This window comes from Pogona vitticeps, chromosome 2, assembly GCF_051106095.1.
Source record: "Pogona vitticeps strain Pit_001003342236 chromosome 2, PviZW2.1, whole genome shotgun sequence".
In the NCBI taxonomy this organism is placed as follows: Eukaryota; Metazoa; Chordata; class Lepidosauria; order Squamata; family Agamidae; genus Pogona; species Pogona vitticeps.
In genome coordinates, this window is record NC_135784.1 from 27,901,939 (window position 1) to 27,924,490 (window position 22,552).

At 44.5% G+C, this 22,552-nt stretch overlaps 1 long non-coding RNA gene across 1 annotated transcript; it reads left to right on the plus strand.

The window, feature by feature from the left end:
• Nucleotides 1–12,202: 12,202 nt before the first annotated feature.
• On the plus strand, nt 12,203–20,568 carry LOC144587561 (uncharacterized). Its single transcript, XR_013542705.1, has 2 exons — nt 12,203–12,451; nt 17,779–20,568. It is a non-coding gene; the product is annotated as an uncharacterized LOC144587561 (long non-coding RNA).
• The last annotated feature ends 1,984 nt before the right edge of the window (nt 20,569–22,552 follow it).

Genomic DNA, 22,552 nt, shown 5'->3' on the forward strand with positions numbered 1-22,552 from the left:
CTGCGATCAAAAGCGCACCTTTCACAGAATCTTGAAACGTCTCCTTGCAAATCCCTGTTCTTTACAGGAAGGCGAATGGGCTGAAGAACATCTTCGGTATGAAAAGCAAACATGCAGGCTTGTTTATGGGAAGAAGAGTTGTGAATTCAGTGTTTTAGATGAGAGAAGGAATGTTCAGCTATCAGGGGTAGTGGCTGCACTCGATATCTACCTGAGATGGAGGAATGGAGAACCTGAAGAGTGTGTCAGCCTTTCTGGGAATTCACAGTACAGAAGTGAAAGCTTGTTTTTTTCCTGGCCAAACGTGAGTTAATTAAGGAGCCTTCCTGTAGGGTGAGGGACGCCTGCAAGCTGCAGATCCTTTGTGACGAGGTCATTCTGGCCTTTCGCTCTGGTTCAGGTGAGAACGCGATCACCGTTCTGTACGATGACCAGAAAAACACAGCAATGTGTCACATAGCAGTGTGGGAAAACAGTCAACGCACGGATGAAATTTGGAGCGGTTAGGGCTGTTTTTGGAGCCATTCCAGTTCCAAGCATCCTTGGAGACTTTACGGGAGGAGGATGGCCATATGAAAAGGGAAAACAGGACTCCTGCACTAGAACCATAAGGAGGAAATTTTGGTGCCTGGGAGACCAGTCCAAGATGCCCCCGTCGCCTCCTGCTGCTTCTCGCCCCTGCAGGGCCCCGTTCGCCTTTGCCAGGGGCTGTTTCCCCCCAGAACGACGCTGGCACAGGTGGGAACAAGTGGGGGAGCCAGCAAGGCAGCATCGTCATCTCCCTTGGCTCCCTCCTGGGGCCCTGGCAAGGTGGTAGGGCTGCCCCATCTTACTTGCTGTCCTTGGCGCCCCTCGCCCCCGCCCCCTGCCACAGTGGGTTTGCAGGCAGTGGGTTTGCTGCATGGGGGAGCCCAGTGTGAGTCAACTTTGCCAAGATGGAGAGGGGGAGAGGGAAGGAGCTGAGGGCAGCCACGGGTGTAACATCGGGCCTTGGGGGCGGGGCAGAGACATGGACACGGTTCCCTGAACTGTTGGTGGCCGACTTGTGGATGGAGGGTGAGCTTCACTAAGATGGGAGCAGCCACTTGGGGGGCAAGGATTCCTCTACCCTCTCCTTTTCGGCCTTCTGGGTCAACGTCCCACTTCAGTTGCAGCTCTTGCCCGTTGTCTCTAGTGGTGGTGTGAGTGAAAGCACTGTGGGACGTGTGCCTCGCATGACACACCGGCTGAAATGCCTTCTCCTGCGCAACCGTTGAAAGTGCAGTGTCCTGTGCCTCCTTTTCCTGCAGCCGTCCCTAACCGGAAGGTGAAACCTGTACTTCGCTCTCTTTATTTGGGATCCTAAATGATGAAGGATTTGGGCAGCCTCTGGTCCCCAAATGATGATATTGGACTGGAACTCCTCTGGGAGTATAGTCAGGATTGAGGTGGATGATGAGACACAATCCTCTAGAACAGTGGGTCCCAGCTGCGGTGACCAGGATTCTGGGAGTTGTAGTCCAGGAACATCCGGATACCCAAAGTTGGGAACCATGCTCTCAAGGGCCCAGCTTTGAAACAAAAGAAAGAACACCATTCAGCGCCTTCACAAAATTGCTCCCAACAGTCCCACATATTCTGAAGAAGTAAAAATACCATGAAACAAGCTGAGTGGACAATTAATTTATGCTTGGAGCTCATCAATCACTCCTAGGATCCAATACCTTGACTACATATGTGAATGGACTTTATATTTAACACTTCCAGACTCTAGACTTTGATTTTCTATGATTAGAGACACTGGACTGCACATATTTGTATTGGAGAACTTTATTATATACATTTACTTGCTCAGTATCAGAAAGAACACTGTTAATATACATTGTTTGATGGTTTGATATACAGTGGTGCCTCGCTTAACGGGCGCTCCGTTTAGCGACGAAACTGCATAGCGACGAAGATTTTGCGATCGCTTTGCAATGTTTCCTATGTGGTTTTTTTGCTTTGCGATGATCGGTTCTATTTTGCTTACCGATCATCGCAAAGCGATGATTTTTTTGACAGCTGATCGGCAATTCCAAAATGGCCGTCGGGTAAAAAAAATGGCCACCCGCTGTGTTTTCGCACGGATTCCTCGCTTAAGAGAATGGCCGCCGTATGTAGGATCTTCAATTTAAGGTTAGTTTTAAGCCCATAGGAATACATTAAACAGGTTTTAATGCGTTTCTATGGGCTTTTTAAAATCGCATAGTGACAAAATCGCTTAGCAGCGATTTTTGCTGCACGGATTAATGTCGCTATGCGAGGCACCACTGTAGTTGTTGATACTTTTGCATATCGCATAGTAATGCTCTGATTTTTTGTTCAGCTGCAATACAGAGTATCCTGTGTTTGTTTGTTTCTCTTCTATTCTGTACTCCCTAGATTTTGCAGATCAGCAAGGATTCCTGATTTCTGTTTTGTTTGCAAAAAACACATATTGCCTTCTCTAGCCGAAACATGTATTACAAGAAGACAGTTTGGAATAGCCAGGAGTGGCTTTCTGTCTGAAAACAGTGAGAGCTCCGTCTATTTCTTACATTTAAAACAAACCATCCCCCCCCTCTCTCTGTGTGTGTGTGTGTGTGTGTTTTGTGTGTTTTATTTTGTTTTGGTGTTTTTTTAACATCAACTGCTGGTCTAGAGTTTTGTACTATTTGGCCCCCAGATCACATGAGTACCTCAGCGGCCAAACGGAGCTCCCCAGACGCTGACCCCTCCAGCACCCTAACAAAACACCACTATAGTTAATTTTTTTTAAAAAAATTGAGGGGGACATGGGCCTAGGAAGTTTCCCTTTACCCTCTGAAAGGCATAATGGGCAATTTGTTTCTACGCTTGAGTTCCTTCAGCAGTGATGGAGTTCCCACACACATCCCATTTTAATTGTTTTCTTTTTCTTTGGACACTAGAAGCCACAAGGGTATTATTTTTTAAGTTGAAAAATTACATATTTTTGTTTAAAAAATTATAATGAAGAGGGAATAATGGGGAATGAGCATAGTCCTTCAAAGTCCTTCGATGGGCATGAACTCTGACACTTGCCAACCCTCCTCTGGTCGATAGATCATGGGCTTGTAGGTCATAAAGGGCTTGGCCAACGACCGTCAATCAGCCCTGATCCCAAACCTGTTTTCTCAATCAAGTGGGAGCAGCATCCAATTTTAATCACAATCAGGTTGTGATGATAATACCAAACCATTGTTCTAGCTTCTACTGCTAGTCCATCCATGTGGGAATGTTTTTGTCATAGGCCAAAACCCTGCTAGTTGAGTCCGGCAGCCCAACAAGAGTGATTTCATCATCAGAGGCAGATTTCCACTGATTAAAGACTTCCTTTGTTCTGTTTTGGGGTGCACACAGCTTTGTCTCATTATCTGTGAACCATGCATACCCTGATACAAAAGTGGATGTCTTTTCCATCACTCAAGTAATGGCCACCATACTTAAAGCAAACCTACTTCCCTTGCGTTTCATGGGGCTCAATGTCTTAACTACAGTATCTCCAAAAAATACTTCCAGATGCCAATATGTTAGACTTTTAATTTCCCCCCCACCCCAGTTATGAAGGAATTGGCAAGGATTGGTAAATCTTGAATGTGGTGATGATGTTCCATAATCCCAGTTGACCTTCACATATATCCATGTTTGCCCATCAAAAGCAGCAAAGAATTCATTGGCACCGACGTGCTCTCGTGCCCTTTGAAGCAGGACCTCTGGATTATATTATAAGCACAGCCAATAGTTACCCTCCCAGAACAGAAGAGGTAGAGAAACAGAAAATGGGTCAGCTTCACCTTTCTTCTGCACTCAGAACCTTTTTAAACATCACACAAATAAGTGAATTATGTCTATTGAAAAAGTATACAAAAATGAATTGAGATGAGATTTTCTTGCCACCACCCTAATCAAATTTGACAGTGAATTTCAGTATGGAAAAGACCCTTGTTTGTTTGTTTAAAATATTTGTACCTATCCTTTCTCCTTAAAGGACCCAAACCAGCTTGCACCATTCAAAGGGCAGGATTTAAAAGACAAAACCAGAAAGTGTACAAATATTAGAGGAACAAGGATCATATCTAAAATGGTAAATAGTCAAGAATAAAAATCCATTTAATAGCAAGAGAGCACAAAACCCCTCTCAGACTGCCAGTCAATAAGGAAAAACCTGTCTGAAGAGAAACGTCTTTGCCTGCATGAGGAAGGCGAGCCTTGCCTCTTGTGGGAGGGAGTTCCAAAGTCTGGGTGCAGCAACAGAGAAGGCCTTCTTCCATGTCCCCACCAAATGTGCTTGTGAGAATGGTGGGACCAAGATGTTGGTGGGGCCTCCCCTGATGTTGTAATTGTCTATCAAATAGGTATGAAATTTGAGGAGCACATGAGAAAAAAAAAATGGCAACCCTAATTCCACATCAACATGGTGTTTCACACCGGGATTCAAATTCATACTTTCAGAATTAAATGCTCTCACATGTCCTGGCTCCAGATAGTGACATCTTTCAGTGTTTGTTTCCTTGGTTGCATTCAGTTTCAAAACAATAATAATCTCAAGTTCTTCCTACCCCATACAGTACTTTTCAAAAATGAATCAAAACAAGATTCTCACCCATACCGGGAGTGAAGTGCTTTGTACCTCTTCTGATGGCAGAAGCTCCTGGCTGTTGTTGCATCGTCCGAGTTTATGCATGGATCCACCTTTGTAGTCTGAGAGAAAAAAAGAAACTGCCTTTTCTGTCCCCCTTCTTCCTTGTCCAGGTGAGGCAACACTCCTCTGTGAGCTGTTTTTATTTCGCACACCTGAGTTGTAAAACAAACACATTCTTCTCTTGTTTCCCATGCTTACCTGCCTTGTTTGAGGGCTCATAGAAGGGAAGGAGAGGCAGTGTGTCTCTGGGGCCTTTGAAAAGAATCAGCTGAGATTAACCTTTTTTGGTGGAGCTAAGTTACAATGCTCTCTGTTCCTCAGAAAAGTTACTTTCTGGACCTTCTGCTCCTTGAATCTGCCAGGCAGAAGAGCCAACATATATGTAGCCCTGATGTAAATTACAAATATCCCCGTTTCATCTTGTTTGAACACTTTTTTCCAAAGCCAAAGCAAACCCTTTCCTACATTTCCTCAGCCTCTGTTGGGAAACGAGATAAGAACGAGAAAAGAATTTCAGTCTTTCCTAACCTGTAAGGCTATGATCAAATAGGATGGCTATGATCAAACTTCAGGGCCCATGGCTGGACTTCCATGTGTCAAGATGTGAAATGTACCCACAGGATCAGTATTCACAGATTCACTTATCCACAGTCTGATTTTTTCCCCATAATATCAAAAAGAAAAAAATCCAGAAAAACCTGTTTCCATTTGTGTTACCAGAACCAGCACAACATAGCACGGTCTCTGTCACCCTCTAGTGGCCAATTGTAATAATGCATGTGAAAAAAAATTTTTTTTACTGTGCTATATAGAGTTTGCTATTATCCACAGTTTTCAGTATCCCTGGGGCTTGGAACCAAACCCTAATAGATATGTAGGTCCTACGATCTAAATTGAAAGGGAGTTGTAGAAATAGTAGCCTTGAAAATGAAAGTGCTTTTAAAATTGAGGCTCACTAAAGTCATTGAAGAACAATAACCCAGCTCTCCAACTAAGCAAGATCATTCTGCAGCAGTGATTCTCAGCTTTGGGTTCCCAGATGTTCTTGGCCTACAACTCCCAGAAACTCCAGCCAGCGCAGCTAGTGATGAAAAGCTCTGGGAATTTTAGTCCAAAAACACCTGGGGACTTTAGGAACCACTGCTCTACAATAACATTCCTGATCGTTGAATGTGTTTATGTTACAGTGTGTAAATATGAAGGTACGGTTTTCATGCCCTGTAGCTTACGTTCTGTGAAAGTACAGCATCCCGGTCTTCCAGGACTCTGATCTTCCAAGACTTTGGTTTAACAGATGATTCATGCTATAGGCTGTTATTTCTCTAGGCTCTGAAAAACTTTAGTCAATGACATTATCGCCGTTGCGATACGATTGCCAGATTCTGAGTCACAAGCCCTGCGAGTTACAGTAGATGCAACAATTATTTGTATTATGTGTTTTTAAGTCAGAATCAACTTATAGCGACCCTAATGATGCTTTTGAGGTGAATGAGGCATGCCCAGGACAGCAAACCTCTGGATTCTGAATACAGTACTTTGAATCTTGGTGTTTGAGGGTTGTTGTGTTGTTGTTGTTGTTTGTTGCACTGTGAGCCACTGCCACCACCCCCACAATGATGAAAGGGTGAGTCTTTGCAGAAGAAGCAGTTTTATTCACGGGGGGGGGGGGGGGGGGGAGAAGGGAGAAAAACAATTTGGTACCAAATCTTTTTGCAGGATTAGGCCCGGCCCGGCCCAGCCCAGGCTTTGGCAGATCCAAGCCCCAACAGGCAGCCCTTTACAGACCCAGGCCCTCCTCGGCTGCTAACTGACATGTCCTTAGCAGGACTGGGCCCCTTGGAGAGGGGGGGCTCAGGGACAACAAAGTTCTTGTCAGAGCCAGGCTCTGTCAAGTCCTTGTGGACTCAGGCCCCGCTGGGCAGGTAGCAGACAACCCAGGTCCAGCTCCTACAAGGAGCCACAGGCCCTGATCCAATGGCAAGAGAGTTTAATGGGCACCAGGAAGTTACTTCACTCCCAGAATTAGTAAGTCCAGCTTGATCAGATTGTCTCTTAAGGAAAACTGCCAGGGTGTTGGAGGCAGGAGGGACACTACCCTTCTGGGGTCACGCCCCATAGTCCCTGGTCCCTCCTGGGTGGCACAACGAGAGACTGGATGCAGGGCATGGAGGCAGGGATAAGGCTGAATGTGGGAGCCAGAGAATCAGGGCTCAAGGCAGGTGGGCAGGGGACCGGCTGCTTGCCTGCTTTGTCCCTAGCAGTACCTGATGTTTCTCTAGCTTTCAAAATGCCTTGTCTCTTGACGCCTTTGCTCCATCTCCTCATTATCCTGGCCGTCCCTTCGGGTGTTCCAGCCAGCCCTCTTTGCCCCAATGGCTCAGCACAGACTCCCCTCTTCTTCTGTGAATCTTCTTCTGTGTCTTGCCAGCGTTTCTCCTCCTTTGAGTTTTCCAATTTGCCTTTTATCTCTAGGTCAGCCATCCCCACAGCTTTTACTCCCTGGAAAGGTTGGTGGGCAATTTGTTTTCCAGTTCTGAGGGCCTTCAGCAGTGCTGGAGTCCCCCACCCACCCTCATTTTAATTGTTTTTTTTCCTTTGGACATTAGAAGTGTCACAAGGGTGACTTTTAGATTTACCCCCCCCCCCCAATGTTTGTAAAAAAAATTTTTTTTGTGGGAATGGGCATCGTCTTTCAAAGTCCATGGACGGGTACGTGGGCCTCAGACGATTACCAACCCTGCTCTAGTTGATAGATTCTGGGCTTCTAGGTTATAACGTGCTTGGTCCAACCAACCAACCCACCCAGCCCCCAAAACTGTCTTCTGAACTGTGAGCAGCATCCAATTTTAAACATCCAACACTATCAGATTGTGATGATTCTACCAAACCATTGCTCCAGCTTCTATTGCTAGTCCATCCCTTTGGGAATGTTTTTGTCATAGGCCAAAACCCAGCTGAGTTTATCTGCCCGCCCAACAAGATTGATGTCATCATCATAATCAGATTTGCACAGATTAAAGACTTCCTTGTTCAATTTTCAGGTGTGCACAGCTTTGTCTCATTATGTGTGATCCACGTATATCTTAAGATATGAAAGCAGAATATTTCCCATTGTTGAGACAGAGCTTTGCAACAGGATTTTGGCCACTGTATTTAAAACAAACCTAACTCCCTTGTGTATTTTTGTATCTGCTCTTCCTTGTACTTAAACAAAGAATTACGGTAGATGCAGTTCCTTGTGGAAATTTCCCACCTTTTGAACAGGCAAAAACAACAGTTAGGAAAAGTTCCACAGTGTTGTATTGAGACAGATTAGGGTTATGACAAAGGCCACCATGGTGGAAATTTCACTCCTGACTCAGACATGTTGAGGTGGATTGTCTCGGGGAAGCCAGGCTTATATTTTGAATAAGTGTTCATATACTCTTTCATGGGGCCCAATGTCTTAACTATGGGCAGATCTCCACTGTCTGAATAAACTGGCAGACTTTTGGAGTTTTGAGTTGGTGTGTCCATTCACATATGCTGACCCCACTGGCCATCAAAAGAAGAAAAAAGAAAGGTAAGTCATGGGTGGCGGCTGGTGATTGGGAGAAAGGGGCTCGCAGTGCGGGGGCAAACTGCCTGGTGGCAAGAATCAGATGGGTGATCAGGCAAACGGTCAGGGAGGGGGTGTGAGTGATTCTGCTGATGGAGGTGATCATGTGGTTGGGGGAGGAGACAAGCACAATGCTTTAATATTTTGTAATTCATGCTATCTGATATAGCGCTGTATCAGATAGTCAGATTTATTTTTTAAAGCAGCAGGGGTGTGCACACACCTGGAATCGATTCCACATGCACCTCAAAATAAATTGATCTCTCCCAGAGGAGTAGAAAAGCTTGCTCCGCTGGCACACTAGTCTATGTGCGTGTCCACGTTTGCCCATCAAAAGCAGCAAAGAATTCACTGGCACCGACATCCTCTTATGCCTTTTGAGGTAGGACCTCTGGATTATATTATAGACAAATAGTTACTCTCTCAGAACAGAAGACGTAGAGAAAGAAAAAATGTATCAGCTTCACTTTTCTTCTGCACACAGACCTTTTTAAACATCACATAAATAAGTGAATTATATCTATTGTTAAAGTGTACAAAATGAACTGAAATGAGATTTTCATGCATGGAGAAGACCATATTTGTTTGTTTAAATTACTTCTATCCTGCATCTCTCCTTGAAAAGACCAAGGCAGTTTTCATCGTTAAAAGACAATACAGTATTTAAAAGCTAGAAACAGTAAATATAAAAAAAAATTAAAGACGGTTCATATTTAAAATGGCAAATAGTCAAGACTAAAAACACGTTTAAAACCAAGAGAGCACAAAACCCCTCTCAGACTGCCAGTCACTAAGGAAAAAATAGAAAAGTCTTTGCCTGTTTGAGGAAGGACAGCAAAGAGGGGGCCTGCCTGGCCTCCTGTGGGAGGGAGTTCCAAAGTCTGGAAGCAGCAACAGAGAAGACCCTCCCCCATTATCTCCACCAAGCGCTCCTGTGAGGGTCGTAAGACCGAGAGATAGGCTTCTCCGGTCATTGTAACTCTCTATCAAATAGGTATGAAAGGTGATGAGCACCTGAGAAAAAGGTGGCGACCAAACACAACTGCTTCTTTGTGAATGTTTGCCATGTAGTCTCTGTAGTATACTTATATGCCTGAAGAAGTGGGTGATGTTCCATGAAAGCTTACATTAAATTATAGCAGTAAGTTTTTAAAATGCCTCAATGTCCTTTGTTATTGCCTTTGTTTTGTTTTATGTTTCTTGTTCAAAAACTCTGCTTAAGGTGACCTTTTCTAGTGCAACCAGGCATGCCTTTGCAGTCACCTGATCACACTCCCAGTTTAGCTCTTAGATCATCTACTGGGAAAAGGGTGAGGTTGAGAGGAAGCTTGAAAGGCAAATCACAAGAGAGAGAAAAGCCTCAGCAGTCTTGCAGAAGATTTTTCTAAGACTGTAGCAAATTAGACTTGAGTTTGCCACCTCTTGCTGGCTAGAAAAATACGGTAAAAGCAAAAGACTGCTTGTCTTGTGAGAGCAACCTTCAGCATTGTCTAAGTAAAAAAGTAAACAACAAAAAAATTAGTAGAGGAGTAAAAAAGAAGCCTAAATGATTATATATCAGTACAAGCAAAGAAACATTACTTAAGGCAGTGAAAATGGGAAATATTTTGAAAACAATAGAAACAGAGGCTCAATATAAGAAACCACAATTTGAAAATAAATTAAACAGCTGGAAAAATGAACCACCACATTGACAACACCTGAGAAATATTGATAGAAAGCATGATCATAATTCAACGTGGGCATGGCTAAAACTGGAGACCCTTAGAAAGAAACTGAAGAGCCTCAAGGTGCAGTGGTTAAACTGCTACACTGCAGCCAAAACTGTGTTCTTGACCTGGGGCTCAATCCCAGGTAGCTGGCTCAAGGTTGACTCAGCCTTCTATTCTTCTGAGGTTAGTAAAATGAATGCCCAGCTCTCTAGGGGGCAATGTGTAGCCTGCATAATTAACTTGTAAACCGCTCACTTGTAAACTCGAAGCACTATGGGGCGGTATATAAGCAGCACACTTTGCTTTGATTTTTGCTGCACAAGAACAAGCACTCCAAACCAATGTGATGAAAGCTAAGATCCAAGGAATTAGTGCTAACAGCAAATGTCGACTCTGCCAAAAAAGGATGGAATGGTCGCACCTCATCTGTGAATGTCCAAAGATTCCACAAAGAGATTACAATGTTAGGCATGATAGAGTGGCAAAGTTAGTGCACTGGTCATTAAGCAAAAAATATAACTTGCCAGCCTCCAAAAACCCATGGGGACATCAGGTAGAGAAAGTGTCAGAAAATGAGGAAGTCAAGATCTTGTGGGATTTCCGGACCCAAACGGACAGACCCCTTGAACATAGCACACCAGACATAGTAGTAATAGAATGAAGAAATGTCTGGATCATTGACATTGCAATTCCAGGGGATGCCAGAGTTGAAAATAAATAATTGGAAAAAGTAAAAAAAATACAGAGACCTGGCCATCGAAACCTCACCTCTGGAAGAAACACACTTTATTGGTTCCCATGGTCATTGGGGCTTTGGAAACATTATCGAGAAATTTCACACAGTAGTATAAGCAGTTGCAGATCTCAGAAATTAAACCATCAGAACTACAATAAACGGCAATATTAGGAACAGCATACATACTGCGCCAATATTTAACATATACTTAGGTTTTTGGTTAAAACTTGTATCTGTTCTATAATACCACTCCATGTTTTTATCATGTTGAGTATGCCTGGCATTTTTGAATCATCATGATCATCATCACTCCCACCACCCTAACATTAAAACTAACAAGTGTAGTAGCAGCAACCGGGGGAAAGCAAGTGAGAAATATTTCATTTCCCATGTACTCCTTTTCATCTCTCCTGGGGGGGGTGTGTGTGGACATTCCCAGAATTCAGTCTCAAACCTTCCTTGTATTCACAGCCATCACCACTCTCTAAACTTTTGGAAGAAAGATCTTATGGAAGGAACTTGGTGGAGCAAAGAAGAAGTTTAAAGGTCAGAAGGTGTTGGCTTGAGAAACTTGCCAACGTATGTGTAGCAGAAAAAAAATTGTGGCTCTTTTCAGAGTAAATCATGAATTTCACTGTGACCTCTCATGGGCCACAGCCCACTTTTTCATACTTTCCCATAGATCGTAGTCCAGAAAAGCTCCCACTGAAATAAATGTGTCTGTGTTAAAGAGGCCCTAAGACTTCCGATTTTATTTGGGGTTCTGATTTTACTGAAACAGAGCAGGGAACCTTCTCTGAAAACAGCTGCAACATGGGTTTGCTGCAAAACAAAATCCCACCCCATTTCAGGATAATTATTTTGAGGTAAGATATGGCTGCACCTAAATTGTCATCACTGTTCTGGAAAGGAAAAGGTTTGCAAAGGATGAAGTAATTTTTTAAAAAAATTAAGGAAGTGATGAATACTTTTTTAAAAATTAAAAAAAAAACCTAGAGCCTTGATATTGGAAAACTTGAACAGAGTTGTGACAGGATAATCATTAATTGACAAAGAGGACATATCTTGGAAATGACAGCACATCACATGCAAACAGCTGCTATCATTTGCCACTAAAACTGGACTCATTCCTTTGCATATTATTCAGGCAATATGAATTTGCTATGTGTGTACTATTCCATGAAGGACAGTCAGCGTACACTGTTCTCTCTGTGCAGCTAGAAGAAATGGTCAAGAAGACCCTACTCTTAGAGCAACATGAATTAAAAAAAAAAAAAACAGAAGCAGATCTTCTTTAACCTGGGGTTGGGGACCTCTGCTGTAACCTATCTCGACAGGATCAGGGCCTTTTGCACATGCTCATTGGCACTCTTGTCCTCCTTAACAGGGGTTTTCAGATGTTTCTCTTCTCTGGCCTGAGGACATCCAGTCTTTATGAAGAAACTGGACCGCCCCTCCCCTCTCGCTTCCTGATTTTTCCCCCCTCCCGGCTTTGTTTTTCCTACCCGGAGCTCCCCCTAGTGTCCGATGGGCGCAGGTGCAAGGAGGCGCCGGGGAGGATTCCGCTCGGAAGCATCATTTCGGGGAAAACCGAAACTTAAAATGTTAGGATCCGCCCTCGGGGAAGCGGAGGAGAGACTACGGGGAGGAAACCTTTGTGGAGGCCGGGTAGAGACCGAATTGGTCCCAACGTGCTGGAGAGCGACGTGGATTGAGGTCTCCTTCCGACGAGAAAACATATGGTAAAAAATTCTTACCAGTTAAATGTGGCTTTTTTTTTACAAGGTGTCCCTGCCTGATTTTCGAGAATCCCCCTTCCGTTCAAAAGGGATCCGCCCAGGCCTCTTATAGACCCTTTTGCCGGCGGTCAGGGCGCCTGGAGGGCCGCTCTTAAAAGCAGGGAGTTGGGCAATGTGTTGCTCCGATTTTGCCCATGGCTTGTTCCTAGACCTGGACCCAGTGCCTGTTAAAAGTAAGGCATCAGGTTACTTCAAAAGAGGACCCTAAACATCTGTATGTTAATTTATAGACCGTGAAATTATTTTCTTGAAAGAAAACTAAGGCGCATCTCGCTAGACAAGCGAAAGACGAGTGTGATCCTTAGGGAACCGTGAAAAAGAGCCGCCCAGCTCCGCACCCTCCCAAGAAAGGCATTGGAAAAGGGCATTTGCCTTTAGCTGAGCCTGGAACAGGATAGCGAAGCCTGCTTTCCTGAGTTTCCCATCGTATAGGCACAGCCTGCTCTCCTTCTCCGCTTTTGTTGTTGTCGTTTAGTCGTGTCCGACTCTTCATGACCCCATGGACCAGAGCACGCCAGGCCCTCCTGTCTTCCACTGCCTCCCGGAGTTGGGCCAGATTCACGTTGGTCGCTTCGGTGACACTGTCCAACCATCTCGTCCTCTGTCGTCCCCTTCTCCTCTTGCCTTCACAATTTCCCAACATCAGAGTCTTTTCCAGGGAATCTTCTCTTCTCATGAGATGGCCAAAGGATTGGAGCCTCAGCTTCAGGATCTGTCCTTCCAGTGGGCACTCGGGGGTTGATTTCCTTCAGAATTGATAGATTTGATCTCCTTGCAGTCCAGGTGACTCTCAAGAGTCTCCTCCAGCAGTACAGTTTAAAAGCAGTAATTCTTCAGCAGTTAGCCTTCTTTATGGTCCAGCTCTCACTTCCATACATCGCTACTGGAAAAATCATAGCTTTGACTATGTGGACCTTTGTCAGCCAGGGGATGTCTCTGCTTTTTAAGATGCTGTCTAGGGTGGAGGGAGAGATGCCCCTTCTGCTGTATGACATCTAGGGTTAAGATTAATCTTTTGGTTGAAACAAAAACCAGGGGTTTTGGGGCATCATTAAGATGAATGCATTTATTTTATTTTATTTTATTTTATTTTATTTATACATACCCCGCCCATCTAGTCTATTGACTACTCTGGGCAGCTTTCATTTTCGCATCGTCATTTGTGGATTAGCAGGGGACTTCTTCAGGCACCGGATCAGAAATTGTTTCCAGTTTTTCATTCTGAAGAGGTGGGCTGTACTAATCCACCGAGGCTCACAGTGAAATTTCTTGAGTAGCCTTAAAGGGCCCTGCTGACACTTTTTGTTGGCATTTTGTTGAAGCGAATGCCTGATGTTGGCTAAAACAGGCCAGCCCAGCTACCTCTCGGAGAACCTGGAGCAACTATGCAACATCAGGCGTTTGCTTCACACATCAACAGAAAGGAGGACAAAAGAGGACATGGGTGTGCATGAAAACTGAACAAAAATATGACTAAAATTGCATCTGCTGTTTGACTGATGCAGATGTATGGTTAGAAGTGAACTGGTGGCCTTGGCAGACGTCATTTCCCATTGTTGAGTCCGGGCTGGCCCCTAGATTTTTCAAGCCAAAATTAATTGCCAATAAATCTTGACTTGAGAGAGATTTCAAAAGGCTTTTGTTTATTTGATATATATCAGACAAAGAGTGAGAGCCTGGCAGAACGGTCCCCCTTCAAGCAAGAGGCAAAATGTCCACGCTAAAGAATGGTGGCAGGGTTTTTATACCTTCTGTATTCTGGAATCAAAGGTTGGGGTGCTGCATACGTGACCAGGAAATAGTTAACAAAAAGATTCTATAGGATGTGCATAGAAGAGCGGAGTTTTTCTTGCCATAGCTAGACAAAGAGTTTGGGCTGTGGAAGTCTGGCACTATTCTATACGATTATCACTAGCTGTATTGTTTCACTTGGGCACAGCTGTTAAGCGACATCATGGGGAAACATCTGCTTCCAAACCTTTCGCCATTCTCTGTAGTCAGAATCTTCAGAGGACAGGTGTTAGAACTCTGTCTGTGTTCTGGTGTAGTTTGTGGGACTGTTGAGTATTTGTAGCTGTGGGATCAGGGTTTTTTGTTGTTGTTGTTCTTTTCAGGAGATTGGGTGTTTCCTAGTCTTTTTTTGTAGTCAGCGACACCCATCAATCATAATGACAGATCATGCCCTCCCTTATCACAACAAAAAACCAATAACAAAAAAAACACACCCTGATCACAGGAAACACCCAAACACATTTTCCATCTGTGCCGGCTAGTGGTTTAGGTATCTCACTGTAGAGCCAAAGACTGGGTGTTCAATTCCCCACTATGCCTCCTGGGAGTAGAACCAGCCTGTGTGGCCCTGGGCAAGCTGCTCAGTCCCAGCATGTCCCCAGAAGACGGTGATGGTAGACCACATCTGTGTATTTCCCACTTTGAAAAAGTGTGACCAAAAATCAGAATTGGCTTGACGGCATATAGGCATAATTATTGTGGACAAACTTCGTTCGTTCGTTCGTTTAGTCATTTAGTCATGTCCGACTCTTCGTGACCCCATGGACCAGAGCACGCCAGGCCCTCCTATCTTCCACTGCCTCCCGGAGTTGGGTCAGATTCATGTTGGTTGCTTCGGTGACACTGTCCAACCATCTCATCCTCTGTCGTCCCCTTCTCCTCTTGCCTTCACACTTTCCCAACATTAAGGTCTTTTCCAGGGAGTCCTCTCTTCTCATGAGATGGCCAAAGTACTGGAGCCTCAGCTTCAGGATCTGTCCTTCCAATGAGCACTCGGGGTTGATTTCCTTTAGAATTGATAGGTTTGTTCTCCTTGCAGTCCAGGGGATTCTCAAGAGCCTCCTCCAGCACCACAATTCAAAGGCATCAATTCTTCGGCGGTCAGCCTTCTTTATGGCCCAGCTCTCACTTCCATACATCACTACAGGGAAAACCATAGCTTTGACTATTCGGACTTTTGTTGGCAAGGTGATATCTCTGCTTTTTAAGATGCTGTCAAGGTTTGTCATCGCTTTCCTCCCAAGAAGCAGGCGTCTTTTAATTTCATGGCTGCTGTCTCCATCTGCAGTGATTATGGAGCCCAAGAAGGTAAAATCTGTCACTGCCTCCATATCTTCCCCTTCTATTTGCCAGGATGTGATGGGGCCAGTGGCCATGATCTTAGTTTTTTTGATGTTGAGTTTAAGACCGTTTTTTGCACTTTCCTCTTTCACCCTCATTACAAGGTTCTTTAGTTCCTCCTCACTTTCTGCCATCAGAGTGGTATCATCTGCATATCGGAGGTTGTCGATATTTCTTCCGGCAGTCTTCATTCCGGCTTGGGATTCCTCCAGTCCAGCCTTCCGCATGATGTATTCTGCATATAAATTAAATAAGCCGGGGGACAATATACAGCCTTGTCGTACTCCTTTCCCAGTTTTGAACCAATCAGTTGTTCCAAATCCAGTTCTAACTGTTGCTTCCTGTCCCACGTATAGGTTTCTCAGGAGACAGATAAGGAGGTCAGGCACTCCCATTTCTTTAAGAACTTGCCATAGTTTGCTGTGGTCCACACAGTCAAAGGCTTTTGCATAGTCAATGAAGCAGAAGTAGATGATTTTCTGGAACTCTCTGGCTTTCTCCATAATCCAACGCATGTTAGCAATTTGGTCTCGAGTTCCTCTGCCCCTTCGGAATCCAGCTTGTACTTCTGGGAGTTCTCGGTCCACATATTGCTGAAGCCTACCTTGTAGGATTTTGAGCATAACCTTGCTAGTGTGTGAAATTAGTGCAATTGTGCGGTAGTTGGAGCATTCTTTGGCACTTCTCTTCTTTGGTATTGGGATGTAGACTGATCTTTTCCAGTCCTCTGGCCACTGCTGAGTTTTCCAAACTTGCTGGCATATTGAATGTAGCACCTTAACAGCATCAGCTTTCAAGATTTTAAATAGTTCAGCTGGAATGCCATCACCTCCACTGGCCTTGTTGTTAGCCAGGCTTTCTAAGGCCCACTTGACTTCGCTCTCCAGGATGTCTGGCTCAAGGTCAGCAACTACTTTGTCTGGGTTGTCCGGGATATCCAAATCTTTCTGATATAATTCCTCTGTGTATTCTTGCCACCTCTTCTTGATGTCTTCTGCTTCTGTGAGATCCCTTCCATTTTTGGAAGGGACCTCACAAGACCTGGACAAACTACAGTTTGTTTATGGATCACTAATCAGGACTGGAAGCTTCAGATCTTTTGTTGTTCAAGACAGGGGGAGAACACTGGTGTTTGTGTGCATGTGCATACATAAATTCACAAATGCAGCGAGGTTGACATGGTACTTGTGTAGTAATGCCTGGCCATAGCCCTCTGTTTTGGGTTTGCTCATTGAGGCAACCTATCTTTTCCAAGCCCGACACTTTATTTATTTATTTATTTATTTATTTATTTATTTATTTATTTATTTATTTATTTATTTATTTATTTATTTATTTATTTATTTATTTATTTAATACCGCGCCCATCTGGTCTTGCGACCACTCTAGGCGGCTTCCAGATACATAAATAAAAACATACAAATATACATAAGAATTATAACATCAGCTAATAAATTAATAAATATTCAAGATGGCAAAAAAGAGAAAGAAGAGGTAATCAAGGATTAACTGGAGGGAAGACCTGTACAAACATCCATGTTTTTAGTTGGTTTTTGAAGATGCCCAGCGAAGGGGCCGCATGAATCACCGGAGGGAGTTTATTCCAGAGGCGAGGAGCCACCGCCGAGAAGACCTGGTTTCGTGTCTTTTCCTTCTGGGCCTCTCTCAGCATCAGGCTTTACAGCCTCACCTCCTGACTCGCGCGGGTGATACGGGTAGACCTTGGTGGGAGTAGGCGTTCCACCAAATATCGAGGTCCTAGGGTGTTCAAGGGTGAATTCCGGGAGCTCTGGCCATTTTTAGCAGTCTCTGGAGCTGGTACCTCGCAGAATTTCCACTGGGCAGAAAGATCCAACAGTACTATAAGATGAAATCACACTGCTTATAAAAGTGTGGCCATTGGCAAATGAACCATTGACTTTCTCCATGGAGATCCTCCTCTGTGCCACAGGTGGGCTTGTGCTGTCAGATTGATCCCACCTCACCGTGCTGGTGGGTCTTTCTGCTCAGCAAAACCTCAGAAAGGTAACTGACCTCAATGTTTTTGGCTTTTATTCCAGAATCTTCATATCCATGCATCAAAAACTCTAAAATGCCAAACGGCGAACTGATGGCATTTTACCTTTTTGTTTCTCCAGGGAAAAAGGCCTTCCAGTACCTGAGGTCACCTCACCAACAGATGTGAAACATCAGAAGGGGGGAAAGGCCTTTGAAAAACTCTCAAAGAGGAACACCCGAGAATCACAAGGAAATGGCCGCAAACTTTCAGGCACAGAAGGTTGAACCAGTTAGAAAACCTGCAGAACACTGTCAACTGTGCTGCGATCAAAAGCGCGCCTTTTACAGAATCTTGAAACGTCTCCTTGCAAATCCCTGTTCTTTACAGGAAGGCGAATGGGCTGAAGAACATCTTCGGTATGGACGGCAAATATGCAGGCTTGTTTATGGGAAGAAGAGTTGTGAATTCAGTGTTTTAGATGAGAGAAGCAATGTTCAACTATCAGGGGTAGTGGCTACACTCGATATCTACCTGAGATGGAGGGATGGAGAACCTGAAGAGTGTGTCAGCCTGGCAAATCTCCAGAGAGCGCAGAATGAGTTGACCTTTCTGGGAATTCACAGTACAGAAGTGAATGCTTGTTTTTTCCTGGCCAAACATGAGTTAATTAAGGAGCCTTTCTGTAGGGTGAGGGACGACTGCAAGCTGCAGATCATTTGTGACGAGGTCATTCTGGCCTTTCGCTCTGGTTCAGGTGAGAACGAGATGACCGTTCTGTACGATGACCAGAAAAACACAGCAATGTGTCACATAGCAGTGTGGGAAAATGGTCAACGCACGGATGAAATTAGGAGCGGTTAGGGCTGTTTTTGGAGCCATTCCAGTTCCAAGCTTCCTTGGAGACTTTATGGGAGGAGGATGGCCACATGAAAAGGGAAAACAGAACTCCTGCACTAGAACTGTAACGAGGAAATTTTGGTGCCTGGGAGACCAAGATGCCCCCGTCGCCTCCTGCTGCTTCTCGCCCCTGCAGGGCCCCGTTCACCTTTGCCAGGGGCTCTTTCCACCCAGAACGACGCTGGCACAGGTGGGAGCGAGTGGGGGAGCCTGCAAGCCAGTGTCTTCATCTCCCTTGGCTCCCTCCTGGGGTCCTGGCAAGGTGGCAGGGCTGCCCCATCTTACTTGCTGTCATTGCCGCCCCTCGCCCCGCCCCCTGCCACAGCGGGTTTGCAGGCAGAGGGTTTGCTCCATGGGGGAGCCCAGTGTGAGTCAACTTTGCCAAGATGGAGAGGGGGAGAGGGAAGGAGCTGAGGGCAGCCACGGGTGTAACATCGGGCCTTGGGGGGGGGCAGAGACATGGACACGGTTCCCTGACTTGTGGATGGAGGGTGAGTTTCACCAAGATGGGAGCAGCCACCTGGGGCAAGGATTCCTCTACCCTCTCCTTTTCGGCCTTCTGGGTCAATGTCCCACTTCAATTGCAGCTCTTGCCCGTTGTCTCTAGTGGTGGCGTGGGTGAAAGCACTGTGGGAGGTGCGCCTCGCATGACACACCGGCTGAAATGCCTTCTTTTGCGCAACCGTTGAAAGTGCAGGGTCCTGTGCCTCCTTTTCCTCTGGCCGTCCTAACCGGAAGGTGGAACCTGTACTTCGCTCTCTTTATTTGGGATCCTAAATGATGAAGGATTTGGGCAGCCTCTGGTCCCCAAATGATGATATTGGACTGGAACTCCTCTGGGACCAAGACAGTATAGCCAGAATTGGGGGGGATGATGAGACACAATCCTCTAGAACAGTGGGTCCCAGCTGCGGTGACCAGGATTCTGGGAGTTGTAGTCCAGGAACATTCGGATACCCAAAGTTGGGAACCACGCTCTCAAGGGCCCAGCTTTGAAACAAAAGAAAGAACACCATTCAGCACCTTCACAAAATTGCTCCCAACAGTCCCACATATTCTGAAGAAGTAAAAATACCATGAAACAAGCTGAGTGGACAATTAATTTATGCTTGGAGCTCGTCAGCCACTCCTAGGATCCAATACCTTGACTACATATGTGAATGGACTTTATATTTAACACTTCCAGACTCTAGACTTTGATTTTCTATGAGTAGAGACACTGGACTGCACATATTTGTATTGGAGAACTTTATTATATACATTTCCTTGCTCAGTATCAGACAGAACACTGTTAATATACATTGTTTGATGGTTTGATATACAGTGGTGCCTCGCTTAACGGGCGCTCCGTTTAGCGACGAAACTGCATAGCGACGAAGATTTTGCAATCGCTTTGCAATGTTTCCTATGTGGTTTTTTTGCTTTGCGATGATCGGTTCTATTTTGCTTACCGATCATCGCAAAGCGATGATTTTTTTGACAGCTGATCGGCAATTCCAAAATGGCCGTCGGGTAAATAAAAATGGCCACCCGCTGTGTTTTCGCACGGATTCCTCGCTTAAGAGGCAGTGAAAATGGCCGCCGTATGGAGGATCTTCAATTTAAGGTTAGTTTTAAGCCCATAGGAATACATTAAACAGGTTTTAATGCGTTTCTATGGGCTTTTTAAAATCGCATAGTGACAAAATCGCTTAGCAGCGATTTTTGCTGCACGGATTAACGTCGCGATGCGAGGCACCACTGTAGTTGTTGATACTTTTGTATATCGCATAGTAATGCTCTGATTTTTTGTTCAGCTGCAATACAGAGTATCCTGTGTTTGTTTGTTTCTCTTCTATTCTGTACTCCCTAGATTTTGCAGATCAGCAAGGATTCCTGATTCCTGTTTTGTTTGCAAAAAACACATATTGCCTTCTCTAGCCGAAACATGTATTACAAGAAGACAGTTTGGAATAGCCAGGAGTGGCTTTCTGTTTGAAAACAGTGACAGCTCCATCTATTTCTTACATTTTAAACAAACCTCCCCCCCCTCTCTGTGTGTGTGTGTGTTTTGTGTTTGTTTGTTTTTTAACATCAACTGCTGGTCTAGAGTTATGTACTATTTGGCCCCCAGATCACATGAGTACCTCAGTGGCCAAACGGAGCTCCCCAGACGCTGACCCCTCCAGCACCCTAACAAAACACCACTATAAGTAATTTTTTTTAAAAAAATTGAGGGGGACAGGGCCTAGGAAGTTTCCCTTTACCCTCTGAAAGGCATAATGGGCAATTTGTTTCTACGCTTGAGTTCCTTCAGCAGTGATGGAGTTCCCACACACATCCCATTTTAATTGTTTTCTTTTTCTTTGGACACTAGAAGCCACAAGGGTATTATTTTTTAAGTTGAAAAATTACATATTTTTGTTTAAAAAATTATAATGGAGAGGGAATAACGGGGAATGAGCATAATCCTTCAAAGTCCTTCGATGGGCATGAACTCTGACACTTGCCAACCCTCCTCTGGTCGATAGATCATGGGCTTGTAGGTCATAAAGGGCTTGGCCAACGACCGTCAATCAGCCCTGATCCCAAACCTGTTTTCTCAATCAAGTGGGAGCAGCATCCAATTTTAATCACGATCAGGTTGTGATGATAATACCAAACCATTGTTCTAGCTTCTACTGCTAGTCCATCCATGTGGGAATGTTTTTGTCATAGGCCAAAACCCTGCTAGTTGAGTCCGGCAGCCCAACAAGAGTGATTTCATCATCAGAGGCAGATTTCCACTGATTAAAGACTTCCTTGTTCTGTTTTGGGGTGCACACAGCTTTGTCTCATTATCTGTGAACCATGCATACCCTGATACAAAAGTGGACGTCTTTTCCATCACTCAAGTAATGGCCACCATACTTAAAGCAAACCTACTTCCCTTGCGTTTCATGGGGCTCAATGTCTTAACTACAGTATCTCCAAAAAATACTTCCAGATGCCAATATGTTAGACTTTTAATTTCCCCCCCACCCCAGTTATGAAGGAATTGGCAAGGATTGGTAAATCTTGAATGTGGTGATGATGTTCCATAATCCCAGTTGACCTTCACATATATCCATGTTTGCCCATCAAAAGCAGCAAAGAATTCATTGGCACCGACGTGCTCTCGTGCCCTTTGAAGCAGGACCTCTGGATTATATTATAGGCACAGCCAATAGTTACCCTCCCAGAACAGAAGAGGTAGAGAAACAGAAAATGGCTCAGCTTCACCTTTCTTCTGCACTCAGAACCTTTTTAAACATCACACAAATAAGTGAATTATGTCTATTGAAAAAGTATACAAAAATGAATTGAGATGAGATTTTCTTGCCGCCACCCTAATCAAATTTGACAGTGAATTTCAGTATGGAAAAGACCCTTGTTTGTTTGTTTAAAATATTTGTACCTATCCTTTCTCCTTAAAGGACCCAAACCAGCTTGCACCATTCAAAGGGCAGGATTTAAAAGACAAAACCAGTAAGTGTACAAATATTAGAGGAACAAGGATCATATCTAAAATGGTAAATAGTCAAGAAAAAAATCCATTTAATAGCAAGAGAGCACAAAACCCCTCTCAGACTGCCAGTCACTAAGGAAAAACCTGTCTGAAGAGAAACGTCTTTGCCTGCATGAGGAAGGCGAGCCTTGCCTCTTGTGGGAGGGAGTTCCAAAGTCTGGGTGCAGCAACAGAGAAGGCCTTCTTCCATGTCCCCACCAAATGTGCTTGTGAGAATGGTGGGACCAAGATGTTGGTGGGGCCTCCCCTGATGTTGTAATTGTCTATCAAATAGGTATGAAATTTGAGGAGCACATGAGAAAAAAAAATGGCAACCGAAATTCCGCATCAGCATGGTGTTTCACACCGGGATTCAAATTCATACTTTCAGAATTAAATGCTCTCACATGTCCTGGCTCCAGATAGTGACATCTTTCAGAGTGTTTGTTTCCTTGGTTACATTCAGTTTCAAAACAATAATAATCTCAAGTTCTTCCTACCCCATACAGTA